The sequence below is a fragment of the Elephantulus edwardii genome, unplaced genomic scaffold, assembly GCF_000299155.1.
Source record: "Elephantulus edwardii isolate Elephantulus edwardi_28Jun2011 unplaced genomic scaffold, EleEdw1.0 scaffold00328, whole genome shotgun sequence".
Lineage (NCBI taxonomy): Eukaryota > Metazoa > Chordata > Mammalia > Macroscelidea > Macroscelididae > Elephantulus > Elephantulus edwardii.
This window is the reverse complement of record NW_006400078.1, coordinates 2029416-2042850: the sequence shown is the minus strand read 5'-3', so window position 1 is coordinate 2042850 and position 13435 is coordinate 2029416. Positions and strand designations below refer to the sequence as shown.

General features: G+C 41.1%; 1 pseudogene; it reads left to right on the top strand.

Annotated features, from left to right (window-relative positions):
* Positions 1-4438: 4438 nt before the first annotated feature.
* The window catches only part of LOC102847309, a 34619-nt pseudogene continuing 25622 nt past the window's right edge, over positions 4439-13435 (top strand).

Genomic DNA, 13435 nt, shown 5'->3' with positions numbered 1-13435 from the left:
TTGTTGTTATGTGCCATCGAGTTGCTTACGACTCATAGCAACCCTATGTACAAGAGCAATAAACGCCGCTCTATCCTGTGCCAACTCACTGTCTCAAACACACTCATTCCCACCACTCCACTCACAGAATCGATCCATCTCATCGAGGGTCTTCCTCTCCTGAGCCGCCCCTCCACTCTGCCAAACATGATGTCCCTCTCCAAGGACCAGTCCCTCCTTGCAACATGCCCAAAGGATGTCAAACGAAGCTTCAGAATCCTTGACTCCAAGGAGCATTCTGGCTTCACCCTCTCCAGGACAAGCCTGTTTGTTCTCCTAGCAGTCCATGGTATATTCAACACTCTTCACCAGCACCAAAGCTCAAAGGCATCAATTCTCCTTTTATCATCCCTATTCATTGTCCAACTCTCCAATGCATAGCACGTAATTGCAAAGACTATGGCCTGGACCAGGCGCACCTTAGTCTCCAGCATGAAGTCATTGCTCTTCAGTACTTTTGAGAGGTCCCTCACAGCTGACTTCCCCAACGTAATTCGTCTCCTGATTTCCTGGCTGCTGTTACCAAGAGTGTTGACTGTGGAACCAAGTGAACTAACACTGTTAACTATCTCAATCTCTTCACTGTCCATACTAATGCTGCCAATTGGCCCAGTGGTGAGAATCTTTGTTTTCTTGATGTTGAGCTTCAATCCATATTGAAGACTGAAGTTCTTGACCTTCTGGAGCAAGCACTTCAGGTCCTCAAGAGTAAAGATGTAATTTTGAAGATTGAGGTGCACCTAATTCAAGCCATGGTCTTTTAAATCACTTGCTATGCATCTGAGGACAGTGGACAATGAATAATATGGACAGTTAATAAGGATGATAGAATTGATGCCTTTGAGTTAGGATGTTGGAGAAGACTCCTGAGTATCCATGGACTGCAAAACAACAAACATATATCTTGGAAATAGTGCAGCCATAGTAGGCCTTGGATACAAGGATGGATGAAATTAGGATCAAGAAATTATTGTAAAGAAAAAGGGAGGGGGAAAAAACCTATTTAACCAAGGGATATGGCATCGCTACAGACTTCCTTCCCAGCCTCTCCCGGCAGCCCACATCACTGCCTTCCTCTACAGCAACCCCTCCCATACGAGGTGATATACCTTACAAACATGATGTCCCTCCTTCAGTAATTGGTTCTTCCTGGCCACGTGCCTAAAACATGTGAGTCAGAGCTTCAAAATCCTTGCCTCCAAAGAGCAGGGTGGTTTCACCCTCTCTAGGATAGACCTATTTGTTCCCCTGGCAGTCCATGGTAGGTTCAGCCCTTTTCTCCAGCACCAGAACTCACAGGGCTCAATTCTTCTGTCATCTTTAGTCATTGTCCAGCTCCCTGATGCATGGCAAGTAATTATAAAGACCAGGGCCTTGATCAGGTACACCTTAGTCACTAGACTGACACAATCGCTATTTAGCACTTTGGAGAGGGCCCAAACAACAGATTTCCCTAATGCAGCTGAATTTCCTAATTCAATTTGTCTTTTGATTTCCTGACTGGTGGTGCCAAGAGTGTTGATTGTGGAGCTGAGCAAGGTGAAATTGTTAACAACCTCGATCTCTTCTCCATCTATCATGGTGCTTCCCATTGTCCCAGTGGTGAGAATCTTTGTCTTCTTGATGTTGAACTACATCCAGGAAAACTCCAAGTAGCTCAGTTCTGCTCTGTCATCCCACAACTCATCTGGTCTTGGTCGTTAGTGTTCAATGAATCAAATTTATTCTCTTTTTAAATTTTTATTTTATATTGGTTTGTTTACAACGTCTGTATACTTTGATTTTCACATGTATCTTTCCCATTTCCTTTACACACTCCGTCTACTCATCAAATTGTGTGACCCTATGATTAACCCACCTCCACCCTCACCAAATCTATTCTTTTTGTTTTGTTTTTTTAAATTCATTTTAATGAAAGTTTATAGAGACTTAGGGTTTCCAGTCATTCATTGTTGCACTTTTCTCCCTGCCCACCTCCTCCCCCCCCAATTCACTTTTCTCCTTGGAAAGAAAGAAAAACTCTTTCATTGTTATGCAATACTTTCCCCCAAGTTCACCCCACTGTGCACTCTGGACTTCTACCCAATCATATATCCTTTTTAAACAGTTTCCCCCTCATCTGTTTCAATGCAAAATACATCATTCCTCCCTTACTTTTCTGTCTTCCCTCAGCCCTGATGTCAGTCCCATTTTACAACAGTGGTCCTATGCAATATTTGTCCTTTTGTGACTGAGATATTTCACTAAGCATAACGCTCTCCAGGGTCATCCATTTTGCATAATATTTCATGAGTTCTTTGTTTTTTTAATGCTGCATAGTATTCCATTGTGTGAATATGTCAGACCTTCTCTATCCATTCATTTGTTGATGGGCACTTGGGTTGTTTCCAGCTATTTGCTATTGCAAACAAAGCTGCAATAAACATGGGTGTGCATATATCTGGTTGAGTGGCAACCAAATCTATTCTTGAGATGCTTTTTAAGTGAAGTTGAGATAGAGACTCAAGGTCATGTGTTTGTTTGTTTGTTTTCATGGAGTTGTTTTTATTTTCTTTAGCTTCAGTTTGAACTTACACTTGAGTAATTGATGGTCTCTTCCACAGTCAGCTCCTGACCTTGTTTTGACTGGTAATATTGAGCTTCCCCCATCAAGTTTTTCCACAGATGCAGTCACTCTGATTCAGGATGATTCAGACTTTTTCCACAGATTTTCTCAATCTGAGCCTGACTCTTTCAGTCAGTTGGCTACCTGAGTAGCCATATTTGTTCCTATTCTAAAAAAATGTTGATCCAGCAGAATGTGGAAACTACCAAACAAAATCATTAAACCCACATTGCAGTCCACCTGTGTCAGACTCTGTTTGTAGTAATTTCTGAAAAATCTTGCTGAAGAGTATTTTTAAATGACTGGGAAATTATATCAAATATAATATCAGAAATTCAAACTGGATTCAGAAGAGGCTTTGGGATGAAGGATATCATTGTTAATGTTTGATGATCTTGACTGAAAGCAGAGAATACCTGAAATATGTTTACTTGTATTCTATTGAATATTTAAAATAATTTGACTGTGTAGATCATAAAAAATTATGGCTAACATTGAGAAGAATGGGAATCCCAGAACATTTAATTGTTCACACGCAAAATGTATATATAAGGGAGCTCTGTTGGCCTAGTGGTAAAAAGCTGCACTGGAATCCCAAAGCTACACAGTTTGAATCCACCAGATTCTCTGCTGGAGAGAAGAAGGGGTAATCTCCTCCTGTGCCAGTCGGATCTTATTTGATGGTCCACAACAAGGCGGGGGGGGGGGGAATGTATATATAGACCAAGAAATAATTGTCTAAAAAGAATTATGTGGGGGAGCTCTGGTGGCCTAGTGGCAAGGAGCTGCAACTACAATCCCAGAGGCGAACGGTTCGAATCCACCAGATGCTTTGCCGGGTAAGGAGGGACAATCTCCTCCGGTACCAGTCAGATCTGATTTGACGGTACACGCACACAAAAATAATAAAATACATTAAAAAAAAAAAAGAATTATGTGCATCAGAGTTGTATCTTTTCTCCATACCTATTCTCTCTGATTAAGCTTCATCTCACATACTTTGGGCATGTTGCTAAGCGAGGCTATTCCTTGAACAGGGTCATCATGCTTGAAAAGGTGGAGGGTCAGTGAAAGAGAGGAAAACCTTCAAACAGATGGATTGATGCAGTGACTGCTTCAGTAGAGTAGATCAGAGACTGTGAGGGTGATGACATAGGATAGGAGAGGGCTATGAGTTGTACCTGAGTTAGTGACATCTAACAACAATATTCTATCTGTATGCTGAGCAAATCATTCAAGCTTTCGGACTATATGAAGAAGAACATGACATTAGAATTGGAGGACCACTCACCAACCTATGTTATGCAGATGACATACCTTGCTTGTGGAAAATAAAGAAGACTTGAAACACTGAAGAAAATCAAAGATTACAGCCTTCAGTATGGCTTACATGTCAGCATGAAGAAAACAAATGTCCTCACTCCTGAACCAATAGGCAACATCATGATAGATTGAAATTCTCAACATTTTACTTGGGATCCAGAATCAACTCTCATGGTAGCAGCCATCAGAAATCAAAAGACGTGTTACACTGAGAAAATCTGCTGTCAAGGACCTCTCCAAAATGCTAAAGAGCAAGGATGGTAGTTTAAAGCCTAAGGTGTGCCTGATTCAAGCTGTGGTTCTTTTCATTTGCTTCCTACGGAAATGAAAGTTGGACAAGGGGTAAAGATGGCCAAAGAAGAATTGATGTGTTTGAATTAAGTTGTTGGTAGAGCATTGAATATCTCATTGACTGCCAAAAGAATAAGCAAATCTACCTTGAAAGAGCATCCAGACCAAGGACCCGTCAACATGGGCCGCGTTCGCACCAAAACCGTGAAGAAGGCAGCCCGGCACATCATTGAGAAATACTACACGCGCCTGGGTAATGACTTCCACACAAACAAGCGCGTGTGCGAGGAGATCGCCATTATTCCCAGCAAGAAACTCCGGAACAAGATAGCAGGCTATGTCACACATCTGATGAAGTGGATTCAGAGAGGGCCTGTGAGAGGCATCTCCATTAAGCTGCAGGAGGAGGAGAGAGAAAGGAGAGATAATTATGTACCAAAGGTTTCAGCCCTGGATCAGGAGATCATTAAAGTAGATCCTGATACTAAGGAAATGCTGAAACTCTTGGACTTTGGCAGTCCAACCTCCAGGTCACTCAGCCCACAGTTGGGATGAATTTCAAAACACCACGTGGAGCCGTTTGAGTCTGTTTGCTGTGCTGTAATATTTTCAACAAATTTGGGCACACCAAAAAAAAAGAAAGAAAGAGCATGCAGGTGCTCCTTCTGTAGCTGGAGTAATCTCTCAGTGTTGTTACCAAGAAAAGGACTCCAGTGCCCTCCTTAAATCTGGATTATTCATCCTGTTGAGGTACAACTCATAGTGACTCTCTGAACAACAGAGGGGAACCCTGTCCTGTCCTGTAGTTCTCACAATCTCTGACACACTCAAGCCCATTGCTGCAGTCACTGTGTCAGGATCCACCTGGTTGAGGGTCTTCCTCTCTTTCACGGATCCTACACCTTGCCAAGCATGAGGTCCCTTTCCAAAAAATAATCTTTCCCAGCAACATGTGCAAAGCACGTGAGATGAAGCTTTATGATCTTTGCCTGCAAGGAGAACTCTGTCTGCACCTTCTTTAAGACATCTCCGTTTGTTCTTTTGACAGTTTGTGGGGTCTTCGGCACTCTTGCTCCAGGAAGTCCAGTTAAACACAGGAGTCCAGGCTTTTCTATGCAAGCAGTTTCTTAGGTAAATATTTTGGAAAGGGTTCCAGAGAGGGATAAGCTAGGGTAGTCCATGTCTTGTCAAGTGGGAGGAAGTGATTCTTTTTTTTTATTTTTATTTCTTTTATTATTTTTGTGTGAGTGTACCGTCAAATCAGATCTGACTGGTACAGGAGGAGATTGTCCCTCTTTCTCCGGCAGAGCATCTGGTGGATTCGAACCGTGCGCCTCTGGGATTCTGGGATTGTAGTTGCAGCTCCTTACCACTAGGCACCAGAGCTCCCCGGAAGTGATTCTTTTAAGGGCTTTGTAGCGGAGAGGAGATGCGAGGGGAGGGTAAAGAAGGATATGTTTATTCACGGAGGGTGGAGCTTTAAGTGTTATCCTATCAAAAGGAAAATAATTTCATATTTATTCATGAAAGGAAGAAGGGAGCATTTGGGATTGGCCCATGTGGGTAGGATTAATTAAGCAGATGCAGGGATTTTTTCAATATGGCTGACACTGGAAGTACTTTCTTGCTCTGTGGGGAGCAAGCACAGTTGATTAAAGTGCCCAAGTGTATACATTATTCAGTAAACTTGAGAAACACAGACATGTGGCTTTACAGATGTCTCCAGAAGTGCCTGGTTCCCAGGTTACATGCCCTCTCAAGATGGCTGTTCTCTAGAAAGTTATACAAGTGTAGCTCACAGGACACCTGAAATCTCTCAGCAGAGAGTTTAAGGTTCAGGGGGGACACCTGCAGGTATAGAAGCACTCCATTTAAGATTTGTTCCTGGGTCCTGTAACAGCCATTTTCACTGAATCCTGGCTTTCCTGGTTTGAAACTGTGAGGCCCAGACCAAGATCAAAGGAGGAGAATGAAGGATTCAAAGACTATCAACGTGTCAACAAAGGGAATGAAAGGCCTTGCCCACCTGGCTAAACCACAATTTAATGCCCCTCCCTTCCCTCCGTAAAGACCCTTACGGCCAGTCCACCTTAGAATGCAGTTTTCCTCAGGTCTGTCTATCTCTCCAGACCAAGGAATCCCACCCTGAAACCCCCTTAATAAAGCTGTGTTAAGCTTTCTCTCTGGTCCCTTCCTTGATTCTGGGGCCTTACATCCAGTGCAAAGACCTGACAGAGGCATCTTCACAGAAGGTGGCTGAACATACCACGTAATAGAGAAAGAAGACAGGAAAATAAGAAAATCTGACTACTGCAAATCTAGTCTCATTTAATTGAAGTTTAAAACTGTTAAAATTGTCCTTATTTGTTGAAAAGGTCATCTTTGCTAGCAGGTCCTATTAAGTTAATGTGAGGGAGTTACTGTAGATTGCCAAGTGGGAGATGACCTACAACAGTTAAAGGATTTAAACTTAAAGGATGTATGGTAGGTAGTTTGTCAAAATGCCCCAAAATGGCTGCATCTAAGCTGAACTGGTTGAGTTCTTCTCAGATTTATTTTTCTAGTTCTTTGTAAATAGCTTTTTTTAAAAAATTTTATTATTATTTTGTGTGGGTGTACCGTCAAATTGGATCTGACTGGTACAAGAGGAGATTGCCCCTCCTTCTCCAGCAGAGCATCTGGTGGATTTGAACCGCATACCTCTGGTATTGCACTGCAGCTTCTTGTCACTAGGCCACCAGAGCTCCCTGAATAGCTATTTTTTTCTTAATAAAATTTTTATTTTATATTGGCTTACTTACAAAGTTTGTGTATTGTTTTTCACACCAGATCTTTCCTATTTCCTATTTCCTTTTCCTGTGGCCTCCCTCCTGTTACTGAAAGCAAGGGGTTCTTTCCGTAATCAATTGCCAATAAGACAAAGGGACTGCAATATCCATAAGCACTTTATTACGCAGATCTGAGAAACAGTGAGCCACCTCTAAGACTGCCTCTCTCTCTGGGAGTGGCCATCAGGTTTTATACTAGGGTGAAAATCTAGCTCATTTAACAATGCACTTTTGTTAGTAAAATAAGATAATTAAGACACAATTTACATATGACTGGAGAACCAGCTTCCCCAGAATCTAGGATAGATGCATTTCCTCTTCTGGTAAACAGACAGATCAAACTACTTTACATGACTAAAGACAGGAAACAGAGAATTTGGAGGCTATGTACCTAGTTTTGCAGGCTGAAGAAAAATAACTATAGTTTTATAATTGACACATATATAAAGAATTCTAAACTTATTGATACCACCCTATCATATATAGAGAATTCTGAACTTATTAATACCACCCTATCACTCCCCTTGAAAAGAAAGGTGACCTGACAGAGTATGAACAGTATCATCACATGCAAGCAAGATTCTGCTTTAAATTATCCAAAAACTACTGGAACAGCACATCAACAGAGAACTGCCAGAAGTGCAGGCTGGATTTAGAAGAGGCCTTAGTATTAGGGATATTATAGGATCATATTAGATGGATCTTGGCTAAAAGCAGAGAGTACCAGAGAAGGGTCTATGTTTCATTGACTATACAAGACGTTTGTGTGGATCACAACAAACTGGCTAACTCTGAGAAGAATGGGAATTCCAGAACACTTGATTGTACTTATGTGAAACCTATACTTGAACAAGGAAGCAGTTATCAGAACAGAGCAAGAAAATACTGCATGATTCAAAATCGGGAAGGGTATATACCAGGGATGCATCTTACCTCCATATCTTATCAATCTATAGGCAGAACAGATCATCCAGGAGGCTGGACTCTATGAGGAGGAATGTGGCATCAGGATTGGAGGAAGACTCATCCACAATTTATATTATGCAGATGACACAACCTTGCTTGCTGAAGCTGAGGAGGACCTGAAGCACTTGTACAGAAGGTCAAAGACTGCAGCCTTCAATATGTATTGAAGCTCAACATCAAGAAAACAAAGATTCTCACCGCTGGGCCAATTGGTAGTATCATAATAGATAATGAAGAAATTGAGATTAACAGTTTCTGTTTGCTTGGCTGAACAATCAACAGCAGCCATGAAATTAAAAGATGAATTGCATTGGGAAAGTCTGCTGTCAGGGACCCCTCCAGAGTACTGAAGAGCAACGATGTCAGTCTGGAGACTATGGTGGGCCTGATCCAGGCCACAGTCTTTGAAATTCCTTGTCCAGAAAGCTGGACAATGATTAGGGATTGATAAAAGAATTGATGCCTTTGAGCTTTGATGCTGGAGAAGACTATTGAATATACCATGGACTTCTAGGAGAACAAACAGGTTCATCCTAGAGAGGGTGAAACTGGGCTGCTCCTTGGAGGCAAGGATTCTGACATCTGACATATTTTGGGAATGCTGAAAGGTGGGACAATCACGCTTGGGAAGATAGAGGGACAGCTCAAGAGAGGAACTCCCTCCATGAGATGGGTTGATTTAACGACTGGGGAGCTCTGGTGGCCTAGTGGCAAGAAGCTGCACTGCAATCCCAGAGGTGCGCGGTTCGAATCCACCAGATGCTCTGCCGGGGAAGGAGGGACAATCTCCTCCTGTACCAGTCAGATCTGATTCAACGGTACACACAAATAAGAAAATAAAATTGAAACAAAAAGAAAATAAAAAGATTGAACTATTTTCTTGTCCTTCTAAAAGAGTATCACTATTCTTCCTCTATTCACAAATTTACACATGCTTTCTCATGCTTTCTACAACTGTTTAATCAGTTCTCACGAATTCTTATGCTTTCTACAACTCTTTATTAAGTTCCAACAAAGATTCTGATTTCCTTACTGCCTTATAGATGGAGCAAGTTTGGACGTTGGCTTCCGGCAATACACACATTTCACTTAACTAAATACACAACCTTTAGGAATTTTACTAACATTCTTGGTTCCTGAAACTTCTGGAGATATATGGTTCTTTTTGGGTTTTTTTTTTTAGAGAAACATCTTCAGTAGTTAGTATAATGACTTTAGTACAATGAAACCAACAGCAGAAAATAAAGAGTTAAAGTTTTATTAACCGTATGGTGGCAAATGGAGCTGCGCAGATGTTTCTGGAACAGTCCAAAGAATCTTTGTTGCTTTATTTTCTTTTTTTTTTAAATTTTATTGTTTTTGTGTGAGTGTACCGTCAAATCAGATCTGACTGGTACAGGAGGAGATTGTCCCTCCTTCCCCGGCAGAGCATCTGATGGATTCGAACCGTGCACCTCTGGGATTGTAGTTGCAGCTCCTTGCCACTAGGCCACCAGAGCTCCCCTGCTTTATTTTCTAGGTGAGGATAAACTGGCCTTGAATTACAAAGCTATCTCCTTTTTTGACACTATTTACCACAGCTATAGTTTTTACTTTCTTTGTCACATCACAGAGGTGCCCCATACTTTTGGAGTTACTTGTGTTTATTGGGGTTTTTTAATTAATTTGAATGAAAGTTTACAAAGAATTAGGATTTCCATTTATTCATTGTTGCACTTATCTCCCTGACCACCCATCCCCACAAAAAATATGCAACAATGAATACTCACTTTAAAAAAATTTTTTTAAAATTTTTATTATTTTGTTATGTGTGTACAGTCAAATCAGATCTGACTGGTACAGGAGGAGATTGTCCCTCCTTCTCCGGCAGAGCATCTGGTGGATTCAAACTGCATAGCTCTGGGATTGTAGTTGGAATTACTTGTGTTTCAAAGCTTCATTTTTTTGGGGGGGGTTTCATTCATTCATTGTTGCACTGTTTTCTCCACCCTCCTCCCCAGCTCATTCTTCTTTCCCCGCCCCACCCCCGAATGTCTGTTTTAATTGTCCAATTGCCACAGGGCTTGTCAAACAAAGCTTCATTTTTTATTGTGGGGTTTTTTTGTTTTGTTTTGGTTTGTTTTTAAGAAAATACATACACTTAATATAGCAAGTAATCTATGTACTTGTCAAGTCTGGTGTTGAATATTCAGGCATGTAAATAAAAGATTGTAAGAGAGAGCTGTGTTGAATTCTACAAAAAGATACAAGGCTAAAGTTTTGACTTCGAAGGTATTCGTTATGTTTACACTTTCAACTTTACACTTCAGTGGAGGAAAGGCTTTAAAAGAAATATTCAAAATCCCTGGCTTGAAGAGAGATGCAAATCAAAACAGTTATGAGATATCATATCACCCCGGTAACAATAGCAAAGTTCATCAGAGCAACAAACAACAAATGCTGATGAGGTTGTGGAGAACTTAGAACCCTTATTCACTATTGGTGGAAGTAAAATGGTGCGACCATTCTAGAAGGCAGTGTGGCGCTTTGGAAGTAGAAATACCATTTGACCCAGCAATTGCTCTTCTGGGAATATACTCCAAAGAAACCAGAACTGCCACCAAAACAGATAAATGCACACCTATGTTTATTGCAGCTTTGTTCACAATAGCAAAGAGATGGAAACAACCCAAGTGCCCATCAACAAACGAATGGACAGAGAAGCTGTGGTATACTCACACAATGGGATACTATGCAGCATTGAAAAACAAGGAACTCATGAAATATTATACACAATGGGGACCCTGGAGGACATTATGCTGAGTGAAATATCTCAGTCACGAAAGGACAAATACTACATAAGTTCACTGTTATGAAACAGGACTGAAATGGGGGTTGGGGGAAACTAAGTAAAGAGGGGATAATGAGCACTGCAATGGAACAGATGAAGGAAAGAACAATTTTAAAGGAATATATGATTAGACATTATTTGCATGACAACAGTCCAGAATAAGAAGTGCATAGCGAATAAAAACAATAAATAATAAAAATTAATAAGATAAAATTTACAACTTGAAAAAAAAGTACATAGCAAAGTGGACTAGGGTAGGGGAAGGGAGGAAATTATACAATAATGAATGATTTTTTTTAAAAAAGTTAACTGGGAAGGGTATGGAAGAAAATGTGCAATAATGAATGAATGGAAATCAAAGTTTTCTGTAAACTTTCACTAAAATCACAATTAAATTTTTTTAAAAAAAGATATGACTTTTGACATGACAAATGGCACTGTGAGAAGAATTCAGATGTGACCCTAAGAAAACAGGCATCTCTGGTCTGTTATATGGGAAAATCATAACTCAGTGGCAGTGTGCAACAACAGGAAACCTATGGATATAATTAATCCCTTTGGGGAATTGCTGTATACCATTGAGTCTATATTTATAGATCATTGAGTCTAAATTTTGCTGAAGATTATCCAAAAGCTACAAATAGTGCATCAAGAGAACTGCCTGAAATATACCAGGTTGAGAAGAGTCTATGGCACCAGCAATATCTTACAGATGTTGTTGGCCATCGAGTCACTTGCAACTCTTAGCGACCCTATGTACAAGAGCTCTAAACCCTGCTCTATCCTGTGCCAACCTTACTGTCTCTGACACACCTGTTCCCATTACCCCAGTTATTGAATTCATCCATCTCATCGAGGGTCTTGCTCTCTTGTCCTATCCCTCTACCCTCTCGAGCATGACATCCCTCTTCAAGGACTGATCCTGCCTTGTAACATGCCCAGATTATGTTGCAGGAAGCTTTAGAATCCTTGCCTCCAAAGAGCAGCCCAGTTTCACCCTCTCCAGGAAAAACATGTTTGTTCTCCTAGCAGTCCACGGTATATTCAACACTCTTGTCCAGCATCACAGCTCAAAGGCATCAATTCTTTTTTCTGTCATCCCTAGTCATTGTCCAGCTCTCTGACATATAGCACGCAATTGTAAGATTATAGCCTGGATCAGGCACACCTTAGTCTCCAGTCTGATGTCGTTGCTCTTCAGTACTCTGAAGAGGTTATGGACAGCCAACTTTCCCAGTGCAATTCATCTCCTGATTTCCTGGCTGCTGGTACCAAGGGTGTTGATTGTGGAGCCAAGCAAACAAAAACTGTTAACAATCTCAATCTCTTCACCATTCTTAATGATTCTGCCAATTGGCCAAGTGGTGAGAATCTTTGTTTTCTTGATGTTGAGCTTCAATCAATATGGAAGGCTGCAGTCCTTGACCTTCTGCAGCAAGCACTTCAGGTCCTCCTCAGTTTCAGCAAGCAGGGTTGTGTCATCTGCATAGCGCAGGTTGTTGATTAATCTTCCTCCAATCTTAATGCCACATTCCTCCTAGTACAGCCCAGAATCTGGGATGAGCTGTTCTGCATACAGATTGAAAAGGTATGGAGACAGAATACATCCCTGGCGGACACCCTTCCCGATATTGAACCATGCAGTGTCTCCTTGCTCTGTTCTGACATGACTGCCTCCTGGTCCAAGTATAGGTTTCACACAAGTACAGTCAAATGTTCTGGGATTCCCATTCTTCTCAGAGTCAGCCACAGTTTGTTATGATCCACATAGACAAAAGACACATGGACCTTTGCATAGTCCATGAAACACAGATAGACATTCCTCTGGTACTCTCTGCTTTCTGCCAAGATCCATCTAAGATCCATCTAACATTAGCTATAATATCCCTAGTACCACAGCCTCTTCTAAACCCAGCCTGCACATCTGACAGTTCTCTGTTGATGTGTTGCTTTAGTCATTTTTGTATAATTTTCAGCAGAATCTTACTTGCATGTGATATTAATGATATTGTTTGATAATTTCCACACTTTGTCAGGTCATCTTTCTTTGGAATGGAAACAAATACTGATCTCTTCCAGTCAGTTGGCCAGGTGGCTGTCCTCCAGATTCCTTGGCACAACTTAGTGAGCATATCCTGGGCGGCATCTGCTTGTTGAAATATGTCAATTGGTATTAGATGGATTTTGGCTGAAAGCAGACAGTATCAGAAGAATGTCCATTTGTGTTTTGTTGACTAGGAAAGGCATTTGACTGTGTGCATCACAAAATAATATGGCTAACATTAAAAAGAATGAGAACTTTGGAACACTTGATTATGTTCATACAAAATCTATTCCTAGACCAAGAAGCTGTTGTTCAAACAAAGCTAAGGAACACTACATGTTCAAAATCACGAAAGGAGTGCATTAAGAAAGTATCCTTTCGAGGGAACTTTGGTGGCCTTTTGGCAAGAAGCTGTAGTGCAATCCCAGAGGTATGTGGTTTGAATCCACCAGATGCTCTGCTGGAGAAGGAGGGGCAGTCTCCTCCTGTACCAGTCAGATCTGCTTTGA